Source organism: Dipodomys merriami, unplaced genomic scaffold (genome assembly GCF_024711535.1).
Source record: "Dipodomys merriami isolate MVZ:Mamm:240054 unplaced genomic scaffold, mDipMer1.0.p SCAF_33, whole genome shotgun sequence".
In the NCBI taxonomy this organism is placed as follows: domain Eukaryota; kingdom Metazoa; phylum Chordata; class Mammalia; order Rodentia; family Heteromyidae; genus Dipodomys; species Dipodomys merriami.
The window spans coordinates 2,754,058-2,772,515 of NW_027204826.1; the positions used below are offsets into that span (position 1 = coordinate 2,754,058).

At 58.4% G+C, this 18,458-nt stretch overlaps 1 protein-coding gene across 2 annotated transcripts in view; it reads right to left on the reverse strand.

The window, feature by feature from the left end:
- Lingo1 (leucine rich repeat and Ig domain containing 1) overlaps positions 1-4,287 on the reverse strand; it is a 97,768-nt gene extending 93,481 nt beyond the window's left edge. For both annotated transcript variants that reach the window (XM_070042843.1, XM_070042842.1), the window contains exon 1: positions 4,182-4,287. The gene's annotated coding sequence lies outside the window, so the exon portion shown is untranslated. The remainder of the gene's footprint in view (positions 1-4,181) is intronic.
- Between the last annotated feature and the right edge of the window lie 14,171 nt (positions 4,288-18,458).

Here is an 18,458-nt window from a genome sequence, read left to right on the forward strand (position 1 = left end):
AAGGGCGAAGCCCACGGGAGAAACTCCACAGGCCCCGCTCTGTCCCCCCAAAGGAGCCCGAGCTGTCAGAAGCATCTTTCCCTTTCCAAAGTCATCCCAGGATCCAGCCACCACCCCCAACTCCTTACCAATACCTTTGTTTACATGTAAATCATTTATGCCAGGCACTGAGGGGCACACGCCTGTCATCCTAGCTGAGATCCGACACTCACAATTCCAGGTCAGCCCAGGCAGGAAAGCCCGTGAGCCGTCTTATCTCCAATGAAGCAGCAAAAAGCTGAAAGCAGAGTGTGGTTCAAGTGGTAGAGCACCAGCCTTGAGTGAAAAAGGGGCAGTGCGTAGGCCCTGGGTTGAAGCCCCAGTCCCTGCGCACACACCCATGAGTGCACGCACACACACAGAGGAAAAGAGGAAGGAAAGCAGCTACTGAAAGGTAAGAACACCTGGCTGAATTCTCAGCCCTAGGAGCACAGACCAGGGGCCCAAGACGCCCCCAGGGACCCTGCTCTTCCTCTTTCTCTGCCCCCCACCACGGAGACCTCATTCTTTGGGAGCCAGGTGGGGGACCAGGAGCAGAGCATCCCTGGGGGAAGAAGGCCTGAGGGGGGGGCCATGAGGAGACGTGGACGGTGGAGGCGGGGCTGAGCCACGCTCCACCCCCTACGTGGTTGATCAAGAATGTTGGTCAGTACCAGAGACAAGTGCAGAGCCTGGAGCCCCACAGAGAGGGGGAGAGCAAGCAGAGCTGAGACAGAAAAGCTGTGGCTAAGAAAGTTCATGTGAGCCAGTACTGAACCATGGGGAGGGGAGGGGAGGGGAGGGAAGGCAGAGAGAGAGAGAGAGAGAGAGAGAGAGAGAGAGAGAGAGAGAGAGAACTTCCAGAAACAGCAGCATCCTGCAGACGCAGTCCCTATGTTCATGAGGAAACCTGGTTAATTCTAGGTCACAGTTTCTACCTCCAAATGGTCTATAAGCCCAGCACAGCTCTTTTCTTTTTTTTGGGGGGGGGTGAGTCTAAGCTGTAGGGGTGACAGAAGCTGGCAGGGCCCAGCACTCTGGGCCTGGTGAGATTTCCACTGGGCCACTTATGAAGCAGCCCAGAGCTCCCAAGAACCCTCCTCTCCCCCAGAACACAACTTAAATCTCCACAGCAAGCCAAGGGCTGGTGCTCACGCCTGTAATCCCAGCTACTCAGGAGGCTGAGATCTGAAGGCTCAGCTTCAAAGTCAGCCCAAGTAGGGAAAGTCTGTGAGACTCTTGTCTCCAATGAACCACACACACACACAAAAAGCCAGAAGTAGAGCCTATGGCTCAAGTGGTAGAGCACTAGCCTTGAGCAAAAGAAGCTCAGGGACAGCGCCCAGGCCCTGAGTTCAAGTCTCCTAATGAAACAAATCTCCATGGCAAATTCATTTCCTTTGGGCCTACACAGAAGGACAATGCCAGGTTCCAAGCCTCGAGTGTCAGCAGGCTGGGGACTGTAATCCTTTGGACAATACCAGGCATTAGAGGGCACAGACCAAGTTTACACACAAGCCACACAGAGGCTGGCCCCAAGTTTAAACCAGAGGAAGGCAGGGAAATCTGGCACCCCGGCTCCGTGGCTCCAGGCTGAGAGTGGAAATCCCACCTGGAAAAAAATGTTGGTGACAGCCAGGCAGAGAGCAGCCCCACGGTGACCCCCAACAGCAAGCACCAGGGACCTGTCACCCCAGCCACTCAGGAGGCCGAGATCTGACCATCACAGTTCAAAGCCAGCCCTGGCAGGAGAATCCAAGAGAGACTCTTTATCTCCAATTAAGCACCCAAAAGCCGGAAGTGGCGCTGTGGCCCAAGAGGTAGGGGGCCAGCCTTGAGAGGAAAAAGCTCAGGGACTGCGCCCAGGCCTGTACACACACACACACACACACACACACACACACACACACGTCCAAGTGTCCTCTGCCCCCCTTGCCACTTTGCCAAGGATGTGAAGACCCAGATCACCCCCAGCCGCTCCAGCCCTCAATCCCCCCACTCCACATGGCAGCCGGTGGGGAGCAAGCTCCTAAGCCCGCTGGCTGGTACGCTGAGTGCCAGGAAAGCGGGCATAGGACTCTGTCCCCAAGGAAGCCAATGCAAAGGATCCAGGAGCAACCAGCCATCTGAGAAGGCTTCCTAGAGGAGGCTGCCCTGCCCACTGGCACCGGCCAGAAAGAAGGTCTGCAGAGGTCCATCCCCAGCTCACCCCTCGGGCCTCTCACTCTTGGGGACACGCACGCACTTCCCTCCGTCCCAGAAGCACCAGCCTGGCCCACCTCCCCATCTTATTTCTACTGTCAGCCAGGGCTTGTGTCTGAAGCTGCCAGCACCAGACCAGAGGGTGGGCGGGGACTCACCAGGAGAAGGGGTAGGGGCACGGCTGCAAGTAGGGGCACAGGCCCCAGGCTGGTGGGCCTGGAGATGCCCCTCCCGGCCCCGCCTCCTGGGAACCCCTGGGGGTCTGGAGCTGGTGGGGTCTGGGGTGAGGTGTGGGGCTGGTGGGGTCTGAGGTGGGATGTGTAGGGTGTGGGGCTGATGGGGTTCGGGGTGGGGTCTGAGATGGGTGGGGGGTAGGGGTGGAGTGGGGTGGGGTAGGGTGTGGGGTCTGGATGGGGTCTGGGATGGGGTGTGGGATGGGGTGTAGGGTTGGTGAGGTGTGGGGTGGGGTTGGTGGGGTGTGTGGTGGGGTTGCTGGGTTGGTGGGGTGTGGGGTTGGTGAGGTGTGGGGTGGGGTCTGGGATGGGGTGTGGGGTTGGTGGGGTGTGGGGTGGGGTTGCTGGGTTGGTGGGGTGTGGGGTGGGGTGTGGGGTGGGGTGTGGGGTGTGGGGTTGGTGGGGTGTGGGGTTGGTGGGGTGTGGGGTTGGTGGGGTGTGGGGTTGGTGGGTTGTGGGGTTGGTGGGGTGTGGGGTTGGTGAGGTGTGGGGTGGGGTCTGGGGTGGGGTTGGTGGGTTGGTGGGGTGTGGGGTGGGGTTGGTGGGTTGGTGGGGTGTGGGGTGGGGTTGGTGGGGTGTGTGGTGGGGTTGCTGGGTTGGTGGGGTGTGGGGTTGGTGGGGTGTGGGGTGGGGTGTGGGGTGGGGTGTGGGGTTGGGGTGTGGGGTGGGGTGTGGGGTGTGGGGTTGGGGTGTGGGGTGGGGTGTGGGGTTGGTGGGGTGTGGGTTGGTGGGGTGTGGGTTGGTGGGGTGTGGGGTGGGGTGTGGGGTGGGGTGTGGGGTGTGGGGTTGGTGGGGTGTGGGGTTAGTGGGGTGTGGGGTGTGGGTTGGTGGGGTGTGGGGTGGGGTGTGGGGTGTGGGGCTGGTGGGGTGTGGGGTGTGGGGTGTGGGGTGTGGGGTGGGGTGGGGTGTGGGGTGTGGGGTGTGGGGTGTGGGGTGTGGGGTGTGGGGTGGGGTGTGGGGTGGGGTCTGGGATGGGGTGTGGGGTGGGGTCTGGGATGGGGTGTGGGGTGGGGTCTGGGGTGGGGTGTGGGGTGTGGGGCGGGGCGGGGCGTGGGGCCGGCGGGGTCTGCGCCCGCCCCTCTGTGCGCCCAGCCCCGCGTCCCTCAGCTCGGGAGGCCCCGACCTCTCTCTCACACTCCCTCCCTCCATCCTTCACCGGGCCGGCGTCTCTCCAGGCCCAGGCCGGTTCCTCCTGACCCTGTCCGGGTCACCGGGGACCCCCTCCCCGGCCGTGCGGATGGCGCGCGGGGCTGGGCGGGAGCCCGGAGACCCCGCGGCCCGGCCTCGCCCCCGGCCCCGGCCTCGCCCCCGGCCCCGGCCTCGCCCCCGGCCCGCCGCGCCCGGGGTGGGGGGCGGGGGTCCCGCAAAGTTGCTCCGAGTCTCCGGGATCCTGGGGGGGGGCGGGGCGCGTGCACGGCCCGCGTGCGCGCCGCACCCCACCCCCACCCCGCGGCCCCGAGGTTCCCGCCCAATCAGAGGCCGCGCACGCGGCGCTGCGGGCGGACGGGCCCGGACCCCGGACCCGGACCCCGGACCCGGACCCCGGACCCGGACCCCGGACCCGGACCCCGGACCCGGACCCCGGACCCCGCCGCCCCGGACCCCGGACCCGGACCCCGCCGCCCCGGACCCCGCCGCCCCGGACCCCGCCGCCCCGGACCCCGCCGCCCCGGACCCCGCCGCCCCGGGCCCTCCGCTCCGCTCCCCGCCCGGCCCCGCCGCGCTCACCGTCCGCGCGCGGCTCCGCTCCGGGCCCGCATCCCCGGCGCCGCGCGTCCGTCCCGGTTCCCGCTCGCTCCGCCCGGCTCGGCTCGGAGATGGTGGCGGCCGCGGCGGCCACGAGCGAGGCGAGAAGGGCGTGTGCGTGTGCGCGTGCGCGCGCGTGTGCGGGAGCGTGCGTGCAGCGCGGGAGGGCCCGAGACCCCCGCGGCCCCCGCTCCGCCCCGCGCTCCGCGGTGCCCGCCGCGCCCGCCCCGCGCGCCCCCGCCGCGCGCCCCCGCCGCGCCCGCCCCGCGCGACCCCGCCGCGCGCCCCCCGCCACGCCCGCCCCGCGCGACCCCGCCGCGCCCCCGCCGCCGCCGCCGCTCCGGCCCGTGCTCCCGGCAGGACCGCGGGGACCCCGACGCCGGCCCCGCCTCCGCCCCTCCGCGCCCCGATGCCCCCTCCGCGCCCCGATGCCCCCTCCGCGCCCCGATGCCCCCTCCACGCCCCGATGCCCACACCCGCGCCCCGATGCCCCCTCCGCGCCCCGATGCCCACACCCGCGCCCCGATGCCCCCTCTGCGCCTCGATGCCCCCTCCGCGCCCCGATGCCCCCTCTGCGCCCCGATGCCCCCTCTGCGCCCCGATGCCCCCTCCGCGCCCCGATGCCCACACCCGCGCCCCGATGCCCACACCCGCGCCCCGATGCCCCCTCCGCGCCCAGATGCCCCCTCCGCGCCCCGATGCCCCCTCTGCACCCCGATGCCCACACCCGCGCCCCGATGCCCCCTCCGCGCCCCGATGCCCCCTCCACGCCCCGATGCCCACACCCGCGCCCCGATGCCCACACCCGCGCCCCGATGCCCCCTCTGCGCCCCGATGCCCCCTCCACGCCCCGATGCCCACACCCGCGCCCCGATGCCCACACCCGCGCCCCGATGCCCCCTCCGCGCCCAGATGCCCCCTCCGCGCCCCGATGCCCCTCCACACCCCGATGCCCCCTCCGCGCCCCGATGCCCCCTCTGCACCCCGATGCCCACACCCGCGCCCCGATGCCCCCTCCGCGCCCCGATGCCCACACCCGCGCCCCGATGCCCACACCCGCGCCCCGATGCCCCCTCCGCGCCCCGATGCCCACACCCGCGCCCCGATGCCCACACCCGCGCCCCGATGTCCCCTTTGCGCCCCGATGTCCCATCTGCTCCCCAATGCCCCCTCCTGCGCCCCGATGCCCACACCCACGCCCCGATGCCCCCTCCGCGCCCCGATGCCCCCTCCGTGCCCCGATGTCCCATCTGCTCCCCGATGCCCCCTCCTGCGCCCGGGTACTGCACGCCCCCTTGGCGCTGGGCGCCCCGCTCCCCCTCCTCCTCCTCTCTGGTGGGACAGAGGCCATGGCCGACCTGGCCACAGCTACCCCTGCCCAGCCTGGGCGGAGGGCCGGGCGGCACCAGGCTGGGGGCGGCCATGCCCAGGTCCAGGCCTGGGGCCGATCTGCACCCCGGGCGCAGGGCGCAGGTCCGGCTGGACGGACCGGACACGAGCCTCTGTGGCGTGGCCTTGGACCTGGGATCCCTGGGAAGACGCTGGCCCCACGCTCGGGCTGTGCCCAGGGGCCCAGGAACCCCAAGGTGACCCTCGACCAGGCCTCCCTCCCACCATCAGGCCTCCCAGAGACAAGGGCCAGAGCAGGGCACCAGGGGCAACGCAGAGAGGGACCCTCCTCACCTGAGTAGAGAGAGGAGCCGCTCTAGGCTGAGGGGCTGTGTGGGCAGAAATGAGGCAAGGTATTTGGGGGTTGGCCCCCAAGGGCCAGGGACCCAGATTGGGAAACCTAACATCCAGCCTGTCATCCTAGCTACTCGGGAAGCTGAGATCTGAGGATCATGGTTCAAAGCCAGCTGGGGCAGGAAAATCAGTGAGACTCATCTCCAATGAACCACCAAAAGGAAAAAGAAAAAGCCAGGAGTGAGTAGAGTGGTAGAGTGGCCAGCCCTGATCTAAAAAGCTAAGGGGCAGTGCCTAACTAGAGCTGAATTCAAGCAAAATGACGAGAGAGACAGCTCCAAGAACGGGAGAGAGCTGCTGGGGCCAGGGAAGACCCAGGAAAGCTCCCTGGCGGAGATGCCATGTACTGAAGGATGAATAGGAGTTGGCCAGACAGAACAGAACAGAATGCACAGCACAGGGAGAGAGGCCTGTGTGGGAAGTCCTCAAAAGGGGAGGCGAAGCTATGGGTAGATTCTGGGGGAGGGGGGGGGGCGGGAGGATGAGCTTTAAGTTGGCTCCAGGGCGGCCACTTGGCACCTTCCAGCCCTCTCTTATGTGCAGCCCTAGCCCCCTGCCCATCCCCTCTGCCCCTCCTCTAAGCCCTGTTTAACCTCTGCTTTCCCACGCAGCGCAGGCTCCCCCTGCTGCCCGGAGTGGGAAGTGGGTGAGGCCAGGCTGGGCTGCAAAGGGCCCTGCATGTCAGGCCCACTCCATACACTGGCAATAAAGATGCAGAGCCGCCCAGGTGAGCGGTGGAAGGTGGGAAGGCATGAGGTACGCAGAGTGGGCTCCCCCACAGTGTCCTCCCTCTCCCCTCCTCTCCCCCTGCCCCTGAACTCCCCCCCCAGGGTCCGTCCACACCATCCCCTTCTCCCCCCTTCCCCTCCCCTGGTTATTTTCTCTCCAGACTTACTGGGGCCTCCGGGGAGATGAGCTCAAGGTGGGTCGGGCTGGCGGCTGCCTGCTCTCGCTCTGAACCTCCTGAGGGCTTTGGGGTGAGTCCTGGGAGAGCTGAGCACCGCAAACATAGGCTCCCCTGCGTCCTTGTCAGCGTCCCCAGTTTCTTCCCATTCTGACAGCCCGTTGGCCTTTATGTCTCAGCTTGACGAATCGGTGCCGCTAGCTTTGCTGTGCAACCTCCAACACCTACCATCCTTTCTCCAGGCCTCGACTTCCCCTCTCAGTATGGACATAAGCCGGAGCGAAGAACCTCATTCTACTTCATTTATCTTTCCTCACCAGGTCCAGGAGCTCAGCTCCACCTTGGGCGGGTGCGTCACCACCTGTACCCTTGGGTAGGATGGCATCAGTCATGAACAGGCCCATTTTCCACAGCACCCATGGGAGGCCGGGGAGTTGAGGCCCAGGGTCCAAGCCAATGTGCTGAAGGCCCTGGTCCTTCATCAGACAGGAGGCTGCCTGCTCCCCTGACAGGGCCCTGCAGACTCCTTCAAAGGCCCCTCTGCTCTCTCCAGACAACGCTGTAAGCCAATAGGAAAACACCTCAGCTGAGTCCCAGACCAATCACTATGCTGGGCTGGGACAGCTCCCACAAGGCAATGCCAGAATCCCAGACCAATCATCACGCTGGGCTGGGAGCTCCCACAATGCAATGCAAGGGGCAGTAGACCTTTCTCGGTGCCCTTTCCCACAGACCCCTGCTTTCCTGGGACAGGCTGCGAGGTCACCAAACTTGAGAGCAAACTTGAGTGTCTACCCACCACCTCCGAACACCTCATCTCCCACCTCTGAGTCTTGATTTATGTTTTGTTGTTCTTTGCTTGTTTGGGGTCAGGCCTGGGCCTGGAACTCAGGGCTGGGCCCCTGGGCGACCTTCAGCTTCTGTGTTCAAGGCTGGCACTCTACCACCTCCAATTCTGATTTATTGCTGGCTAATTGGAGATGAAAGTCTGACTGGTTGTTTCTGCTCAGACTCTGGCTTTGAAACACGATCCTCATATCTCAGTCTCCAGAAAAACCAGGATGACAGGTGGGAGCCACCAGTGCCAAGCGTTTTTGTTGTTGTTTTGCTTTGCTTTTATTTGTACTGGGGTTTAAACTCAAAATCTCTCACTTGCTAAGCAGCCATTCTACCATTTGAGCCACACCTCCCAGCCCCTTTCCCTTCATTTTTCAGGAAAAGTCTGTTTTAGGCTAAGCCAGTTCAGACTGTAATTCTCCTGCTTCTGACTTCTCTGTAGCTAGGATCACACACACACACACACACACACACACACACACACACACACACACACACACACACACACACACACACAGAGCTTATTCCTTGAAATGAAATCTTGCTTTTTGCCCAGGCGGGCCTTAAATCACGATCCTCCCAATCTCTGCCTCCTTTTCATTTTAGTTTTACTTTTAATTTTACCTTTTAATTTTTACTAGCACTAGCTTCAAACTCTTGCTGGACTTTTTCTCTCACAGCTGGCTCCCTACCACTTGGACCATGCCTCCAGCTCCAACTTTTTTGGCTGGTTTATTAGAGACAAAATTTGCGTGGGCTGACTCCAAATAATGAGGTCAGCCCCCTGAGTAACTGGGATTACAGATGTGAGCTACAACGCTCAGCCCCACCTCCAAGTCTTCACCCGCCTGACCCACCAGCTGTTGGCTTCGACCTTTCAAGTCTTCCTCTCAGCAGCCTCCCCCCCACCCCGCTGCGCCCCTCACTCTCTTCTGAGCACGCACCATTCACTCAGGAAACTACACACCAGTCCTAGTGGCATTGCTCCCATTTCAGAGAGCAGCCAGGCTCACGATGGAGTTCCAAAAAGGAAACAGAAAGCCTGCGTGAACATGTATTGAGCATGCGCCATGCGTGTGCCAGGCGTGAGGCCTACACAGCGCGGCAGAGACCTTTACTCTGAGAGAAGATGGACAGACTACAGCCCATCACGCAGAGAAATATGAAACCACCACTAGGTCCAGCACCCCAAAGAAGGCTCAGGAGACAGGAAGGAGGGCTGGGGCCAACCTGATTGTGGGAATCAGAAGAGAGATGTCCTACAGGGTGTGACCTTTGACCTGGTACCAGAGCAATGGGAAGACTCAACTCAAAAGAGTGAGTATAGCATGTGCAAAAGCCCTGTGGTGCAAAGAAGAGAGGGCCCAAGTCACCAGAGCATAGAGAGGAAGAACTGGAGATGGAGCAGCAGATGGCTAGGGCCAAGGTTCTGATGGCCGCTGTAGGCAGTTTGGCTTTTAGCCCTGGATTTGCTTCTTTGCTACCTACTTCCTGTCCTACCACCCAGCCCTCTGCTTCAGGGCTACTTTGTTCTGATGCCAGGGTCCTGGCATAAGGGGGGGGGCACACTGGGGACTCAGGCTCGGCAGGAGTAAGAGCAACAAGAAGGCTTGACTTAGGGTCTTGGCAGTACCTGACCACCCCCACCCCCCCACAGCTGGGAGATGAACACTACACGGACCGTTCCCTGGGTCCCTGCTTGCTCTGTGGCTGTCACTAGAGATGGAGAAGACTCAGCCATCAAAACGGCCTTACAGAGTTAAGTTCCAGGGTCTCAAACCCTGGGGGGCAACGGGGCTGCCTAGGACCTGCCCTTACTTACAACTCCCAAGCCTCCTGGGCTCTGAGCTCACTTTCCCAAATAAACATTCCCTGAAGCTTTACACACACACACACACACACACACACACACACACACACACACACACACACACACACACACACACACACGGTGGCCAAACCAGCAGGGACTTCTTTTCTCTCCCTATTTCATAGATGGGGAAACTGAGGCTGGAGAAGGGACAGGTCCCAGCTCAGGATGGTCCCGGAAGTGTTTCCCACAGTCCTGCCTCTTTATCCCGCTGTGTCCCGTGGAGCTGCTCTCTTCCCATGGGTCCCCTGGGTCTCAGCTGTCCCCCGGCTCCCCGGGGCCATGTCCCTGTCCCTGCAGCGAATCCAAGCTGTCCAGCCCAGGCATGAGGACAGAGTCCAGCAGGCCCTGTGGCAGGCAGGCCTCTAGCTGGCCCAGCCGAACAAACAGACGGGAAGGAAATCAATTTGAGTGTTTGATTAATTTTAATTTTTAATTTGCGCCCCGTGGCGGACACCCCCACGTACGCTGCCTGCGGGCGGTGGTATTTACCCTGGCTTCACCAGGGCAGCCAGGGCCCAGGGCTCCCTGCCCTGCCGTCGGGCAAACCCGTCCCCCCACGTACCACCCCTGACTTTCTCCAGAGCCGGCCCTTCTGTGCGAAAGGGATGTTGAGGAGTTCCGGGAGGCGATGTGTATCCCGAAATCGGGTGCCACTAATGAACCCTCAGACATGACACCAGAGTTTGGGGGCTCAAGGGGAGGTGTGTGTACACCCCAGCTTTCAGGGACTACAGACTCACCCACCCAGATTACCAGCTTTCAAGGAAAGCACTACCTATAGCAGATTATGTGTGTATGCACATTGTGTCAGTCCTGGGGCTTGAACTCAAGGCCCGAGCGCTGTTCCCTGCCCGCTCTACAATCTTGAGCCATGGCTCCACTCTCAGCTTTTGGGTGGTTAGTTGAAGATAAGAATCTCATGGACTTTTCTGCCTGGGTTGGCTTCGAACTGCGATCCCCGGGTCTCAGCTTCCTTAGATAGCCAGGATGACAAGCAGGAGCCACCGGCACCCAGCCTTAGTACATTCCGGGCAATGTGCTAAGCTCAGTGTTGCACAAGATAGGGCCCCGCTTCTCCTCCCTGGGATTCCACGCCCCACCTCCAGGGGCCCTGGGCATCACCAGCTTCTCTGGATCGCAGTTCGGAAAATAAAACAAGTAATAATAACCTCTTCCAGAGACTGTTGAGTAACGAAATAGGAAAAGGTGTGTAAAATGCTCCCTTCATTACCAGACACAAAGTAGATGCTAATCAAATGCTAATTATAAATGAGATAACTCATGTGCTAAGGCCTGGAAGCTTCTCTGTTTATGCTTGTCAAATCCGAGCTGACAATGTGGTAATGGCTTCGCTTCTTGCTCCTGGAATGGAGCTGAGAGATGAGGGGAGCTGGGGCGGGCTGGGGGACAAAGGACTTGTCTAGAGACTCAGAACACTCATTCAAAGACATGGCAAACAGAGCAGAGACAGAGGCCAGGCCTGCTTTTGATTAAAAGCCTCTCTCTTTTCTTGGCCAGTGCTGGTGGCTCACGCCTGTCATCCTAGCTACTCAGGAGACTGAGATCTGAGGATCGAGTTGGTTCAAAGCTAGCTCCCCAGGCCAGACACTGGTGGCTCACACCTGTCATCCTAGCTACTCAGGAGGCTGAGATCTGAGGATCACAGTTCAAAGCCAGCCTGGGCAGGAAAGTTCGTGAGACTCTTATGTCCAATGAACCACCAGAAAACCAGAAGTGGCGCTGTAGCTCAAGTGGTAGAGCACTCGCCTTGAGTTGAAGAGCACAGAGACAGCGCCCAAGCCCAGAGTTCAGGCCCCACAACTGGAAAAGAAAAGAAAAAAATCTAGCTCCCCAGGAAGTTCATGAGATTTTTTTTTCAGCTCCAATTAATCACCAAAAAACTTGAAGTGGAGATGTGGCTCAAGTGGTAGAGCACCAGCCTTGAGCAAAAGAGTTAGGAAAACACCACCAAAGCCCCAGTTCCTGCAGTAAGGAGGTGTGAGGGAGAGAGCCAGATTCCTCACCTGACCCCTGACACCTTGAGTACTCCTCAGGATCCTGAAACCCTGCTCGTGGCTTGGTTGGGGAGTCTGGAGACCCCAAAACAGACCTGGTTCTTGTGGAAACATACATGAAAACCAAACAGATAAAGCAAACGTTTTGGAACATGCTAATGCCCTGACATATCTGGGTAGTTCTATCTTAGGGTCCTTCCACCCTCCCAGCCCACCAAGGGGAACCCCTCTGAGGTGGTCATGGATGAACCTAATCCTCTCCCTCTCCCGATGTGGCTCTGTGCCCATCAAAGCCGTCAGTAAAGGAAGGTGTGCTTTGCCCAGGCCCCCGAGGCTCAGGCCTATCATCCCAAAAGCTCAGGAGGCTGAGATCTGAGGATGGTGGTTCAGGGATCAAGGGGGTGCAGAGGGACAGACTGGCTAGAGCTGTCCTGTGTGTGGACAGAGGATGGCCCAGGCTAGACCCCGTGGAGCCTGGAACCGCTCTCCTTGCCCTGTGTTCCCACACAACCCCGCTGACAGGCAGAATCCACCCGAGAGCTCACCCAGCTCATCTTAAATCCATTCCTGGAACCTCCAAACTCCTGGATCAGCTCCAGACCCAGAGTGGACTTTTAAACCACAGGCCCTCCTGGATGGGAAGGCGTCAGCTACTGGCACCTAGCAACGGAACGCAGCCCAGGTGTGATTGGCCACTTCTAGCTCACAGGGAGGAGGGTGTAAGCTGATTGGCTGAGAAAGCAGGCCCAGTGTGATTGGCCATTCCTAGCTCCCAGGAGAGAAGGCGTGAGCTGATTGGCATAAAGAACCCGGCAGCAACGGGAGATGGGCTTGGAGGACAATCACAGAGCCCAGTGTGGTGGCTCACCCCTGTCATCCTAGCTGCTCAGGAGGCTGAGATCTGAGGATCCACATGTGAAGCCAGCCTGGAGAGAGAAATCCTTTATTCCCACTAACCAGCAAAATGCCAGAAGTGGAGCTGTGGCTCAAGTGGTAGAGCACCAGCCTTGAGCAAAAAAGCTCTAGGCTCTGAGTTCAAACCCCAAGACGGGTACACACACACACACACACACACACACACACACACACACACACACACACACACACACTCACTGACCAAGCTTATCTGGAGATGCCTGGAGGCTCCCCTCCCCTCCCTATCCCTAACCAGTGAGCCACATGAACAGGAGGCCTGATCCAGCCCCCTACGGGTTCCCCGAGCCGCCGAGCTCCCCAGAGGCTCCTGGGGGAAGCCAGACTTAGCCCCTTGGAGTGCTCCTGGAAAGCGCTCGGCCTTTCGTTCTGTCAGGCTTGCTTCCCAGAGTTCAACCTCCCCGCTTTGGGCCAGTCACAGTGACACGTCCTGGCCCCCAGAGGGGACAGGACCCCCAGGGGAGGAAAGGCGCCTCGGGTCTTCCCACCTGCTTCCCTGGGAATAGGAGGCAGCCTGCCGCCCAAGGCTAGGATTGCGTTTGGTGCCAAGAGACCAGAGTGTCCCCTCCTCTCCTCCTCCTTCCCCCCTCCCTGGCTTTTTTCTTTCTGTTTTTAGTCTGAACCCAGGACTTGAACTCAGTACCTGATGCTTTTGCTCACTGGCTAGCACACTACCAGCCATGCCTCCAACTTGACCTTTCTCTTTCTTTCCAAAGGTCGAGCCCACGTTAATCTGATAAATCTTCCCACAGTTGCACCCACCATTTTTCTAAGCTTGAGTCTCCCCGGAGCAATGCATGCTTACCCCAGACGAAAGCAAAAGGGGAAAGGAAGGGAGGGGGGAGGAAACAAAAGTTTTTAATTTAAAATTTTATTTTCGCCAGGTGCCGGTGGCTCATGCCTGTCATCCTAGCTACTCAGGAGGCTGAGATCTGAGGATCGTGGTTCAAAGCCAGCCCGAGCAAGAAAAGTCCACGAGATTCCCATCTCCAATAAGCCACCAGAAAGCCAGAAGTGGCGCTGTGGCTCAGGTGGTAGAGTGCTAGCCTTGAGCTGAAGAGCTGAGGGACAGCGCCAGGCCCAGAGTTCAAGCCCCAGGACCGACAAAAATAATAATAATAATTTTCTAATACTCCTTCCCCCTCCACCCCTCTACACACAGCTTCCTGGCTGTGCTGGTTGGCTACTGAAGCAATGAGCCCCTCCTTAAACCTCAGGTGGAGAGGATCTGGGGGAAGCCCCCCAGTTCTGCTCCCCCCTTCCTTACCTGTAAAGAACTTGCATGCTCAAGTGAGGTCTTCGTTTGTTTCACAGAGGCTGTCTCATCAAGGAGTCTCGGCTGAGCACGGTGGCCTACACCTGTAATCCCAGCTACTTGGGAAGTAGAGATGGAAGTGAGCGAGATACAGGTTCTTTGTTTGTTTGTTTGCTGTTCGTTTTTGTTTCTGTGCCAGTACTGGGGCTTGAACTCAAGGCCTCCCATTCTCACGTGGTTGTGTGTCGTGGCTGTGGTGGCTCAAGTAGTAGAGCACCAGCCTTGAGCAAAAAAAAAAAGCTAAGGGGCAGCGCCCAGGCTGTGAGTTCAAGCCTCAGTATGGGCATGAGAGGACAACAGACAGACAGACAGACAGACAGACAGACAAGGAGGGGAAGGAGGGAGGGAGAGCCGGCAGAGTGAAGCCGACAGGAAGCTGCGTGTACCCCCTTTGCCCAATTCCAGCTTGATGGATGCGGCGGGCGGGCGCCGTGGCCGGGGCGGCGCAGCTCCCCTGAGCCCCATCGCTCAGTGCTCCGGTAATAAAGCGGCCAGGGCTGGAAAAACGCTATTAGACTCCAGAGAGCGCAGGCTCATCCCGCCGGATTATAACCCTGTTACCCACGCCCCAGGGGCCTGCTCCGTTCTCCTTCAACCTCAGCCTTGGCAGAAGCAAACCCGCCAGGGGGTGGGAGAGGAGGGGGTGCGGGCTGGCACCAGGCAGGCCTGACTCCAGGGGGAAGAAGGGAGGCCTGGGGAGAGAGGCTGACCCCCCCCAAGGCCCTGCCAGACCTCAGCTGGGTACCCAGCACTGCTGGGTTGGGGGCCTGGGAACCCCAGAGTGGAGCTGCTAGGTAGAAGATGAATCCCCCCCGAGCCCCTGGTTTCCAGACAAAGAGGAGGAAAAGAAGGGGGGCCATGCCAGGGCCCCAGACATGGAACCTGTACCTTCGGGGTGTGGAGGGGGAGCAGTGTCCTTATTTCCTACTACTCCTTGAGCCCACAGAGCAGATTCCCCACCCCTCACCCACCACCACCACCACTTTCTCCCCCCCCTGCTTCTCCTTGGGAAAGCTCTGAACTTCCAGGAAAAAGTCATAATCCCATCAACTCAAGCTAGGCACTGGTGTGCACGCCTGTAATCCCAGCTCCTCCGAGGCTGAGATCTAAGGATCATGGTTCAAAGCCAGGCCAGAAAGAACAAATCCAAGAGCTCCCTTCATTCCCATTAACCAGCAAAAAAGCCAGAAGTGGAGCTGTGGCTCCAGTGATAGAGCACCAACCTTGAGCGGAAAAAGCAAAAGGATGTTGTCCAGGCCCTGAGTTCAAGTCCCAGGACTAGCACAAAAATAACTACTACTAATAATCATAATAACCCAGGCACCCAGCGTTTAAGTATTCTTAATTAAAACAGTCACAATGGGCAGGAATTTGGGGCTTTTTCACCAGTATTTTAGATCTAGTTTAGGCCAGCTCCAAGCTGGGAAGCCTGGCTATGCCGGGAACGTCGAAGCTTAATGTCAACTTCCCCAAGAGAATGCAGTGATCTCTTTGTCCACAAGCAACTGAGAGCGAGAGAGGAAAAAAAGCAGTAAGGGTGGGAACAGGAGGATAAACTCAAAAGAGCACATGAGAGCCGGAACTACTCATCGCTCCAGAGGCCTTTCAAAGTGACCCACTTACAAGCATTAAAACACAGGTATGGCCGGAGGCCGGCAGCTCCTGCCTGCCATCCTACCTACTCAGGAGGCTGAGATCAGAGGATCCAGATTCGAAGCCAGGCTGGGTAGGAAAGGCCATAAGACTCTTACCTGCAATGAACCACCAAAAAAAGCCAGAAGTGGAGCTCTGGCTCAAATGGTAGCTTTGACTGGAAAAGCTCAAGGACATCACCCAAGTCCCAAGTTCAAACCTCAGGACCAGCACAATAACTAGAGAGATAGGTAGGTACATAGATAGATAGATAGATAGATAGATAGATAGATAGATAGATAGATAGATAGATAGATAGATAGATAGATAGAATAGATATCTGCTTAGGAACTTTATGCTCTATAAAGATAGTAATCCACTAATCAAGGTCTGGATTTTTATTATATTCTGGTATATGGGATACTTGTGTTTGTATAACCAAAATCTTACTGCCAAAAGGAGGGAGAGAGAAAGAGATTTTGACATAGAGATGGCTAACTATACTTAGATTTATAAAATCACAATGGATTTAAGCACCTGTCCCGTTTATACATTAGCCAATGGAGGAACATCTGTCTCCCTTTGTGTGTGTGTGTGTGTGTGTGTGTGTGTGTGTGTGTGTGTGTGTGTGTGCTGAAGCTTGAACTCAGGGCCTTCATCTCTCAGTTGGCTCTTGTGTTCAAGGCTGGCACTGCACCACTTGAACCACACCTCCACTTCTGGATTTTTTTTACTTTATTGTTATTATAGAGGTGATACACAGAGGGGTTATAGGTACGTGAGACAGGTCATGAAGACATTTCCTGTCACACAGTATCTTCTGTTCCCTGCTCTCCCCCAGTCCCACCCTCCAGCCTCCCCCCACGAGTTGCATAGTTCACTTTCATCGGTGCCCAGTGAGTGCCAACTGCTGCACTTTCCCACCCTTCCTCCCTTGAGTTTTGTGCCCTTCCTCCCTCCCTCCCAAGGATATACATGTGAATACACCATTCATACAGAAAGAAGACAGAATCACCCAAAACTAAAAACTGAAAAAAAGGAAGGCTTTTGTTTCCATATCTTGGAGTTTGTCTCAGTATGTGTATTGTTTTCTATGCATATGAAGAGGCGCTGGGGCATTGTACCTTTGTGATTCTCTATGTGATTATCTAGAATCCTGTGTAATTTGTCCTATCCCAGTGCATTTTAGGTCTAGCTTCTGTATATCAGAGAATACATGTGCCATTGTTTCTCTGAGCTTGGCTTACCTCACTTAACATGATTTGTTCTAGTTCCACCCATTTCCCTGCAAATGACATTATTTTATTCTTTCTAATGGCTGTGTAAAATTCCATTGTGTGTAAGTGCCATGATTTTTATTGTGGGGCATCTGGGCTCTTCTGGATATTTTTGCTGCTCTGTTGGAGATAAGAGTCTCTCGGATTTGTCTGCCCAGGCTGGCTTCGAACCCGGATCCTCAGATCTTGGCCTCCTGAGTAGTTAGGATGACAAGTGTGGGCCACCAGCGCCGGGTGCCTGGTCTATTTCCGTCACTAGAGGATGAACTCTGTGAAGAGAAGGCCTTTATCTAAAAGAGGTTTCGGTCCAGGTCTAAAAGAGTCAGACGCACTAAAGGAACTAAATAAATCCGAGCTTTGGGGGCAAATGAGTGGTTGTGCTTCAGAGTTCCAGCCCCCGGCCGAGTCTGTGTTTCATTACTGAAGCTCAGCAGCCGCACACCGCCCCAGCCCGCAGCGGCTGCCCGCCTGGGCCCGGCCCTGTCCACGCCTTCAGCCAGCTGGCCCTCAGGAGGACAATGGGAAGGCACAGGGCAGCCTGTGTTCTGGGACACGAATCCGGAGGCCGGAATCACACAGGGCTCCTCGTCCAACGGGCCTGGTACCACACCTGCAGTGTGAATAATGAAATCTAGACACAGATTCTAAAACGAGAGTCTCCATCGAGGTGGTATCCATCCAGAGAGAGACAGAGTCACAGAGAGACACAGAGAGACAGACACAGAGCAGCACACACAGAGGGAAACAGACTATCCAAATACACTTTTTTTTTTTTTTGCTGGTCCTGGGGCTTGAACTCAGGCCCTAGGCTCGGTTCCTGAGCTCTTTTGCTCAAGGCTAGTGCTCTACCACTTGGGCCACAGCTCCATTTCCAGCATTTGGCTGGTTCACTAGAGATCAGAGTCTCACAGAATTTCCTACCTGGGCTGACTTCACACCACGATCCTCAGCTCTCAGCCTCCTGAGGAGCTGGGAGATCCGGCGTGCGCCACTGGCACCCTTACCCTTTTCTAGATGGGTTGATGCGGGGGCCGGCCATGGGAGAAGAAAGCAGGATCAGCACCTGCTCTGGGGAAATGGGTGTTAGATCAGAAATGCCAAGCAGAGTGGCCCAGGGCTGGGAGGCTGGGGCTGGGCTGGGGCGGGGATGTGGTAGGGGCTGGCAGGGTCTCTGACACGGAGCTTGGACAAGTGCTCTTCTGTCTTTGGCCTTTCCTTCCTAAAGCACTGGTTTCCTCAGGGCAAGCCAACATGGAGGAGTCTGCCTTCGGCGTGGCCTCTCTTCGGTTCACCCTGAAAGAGAAACACTGCAGGTGCGGGGACAGGGAGAGGGACAGGTGGGGACGGGGTGGCCTGGGGGGCAGCAGGGTGCCGGATTTGTTTCTGGATGATTTGTCTGTGGGCTCCCGGCTCCTCACTCCCTCCTCTCTCTCTCTGTGGCTGTTCTGGGCGGCCAGAACGCTGCTGGATGTCCTAGGAGGAGACGCTGATGGCTGTGTGTCTGTGACAGGTGCGTCTGGGTGGCTGCAGAGCAGCCCCGAGGGACGGAGGGCATCCAGAGCAAGGCCATGGCGCAGTGTCTCCTCTCCTTCGATTCTATTTTTTCTTTTTCTAGTCGTGGGACTTGAACTCAGGGCCTGGGGACTGTCCCTGAGCTTCTTTTGCTCAAGACTGACGTGCTACCACTTAAACCACAGCGCCACTTCAGGCTTTTTCAGGGTGGTTTATTG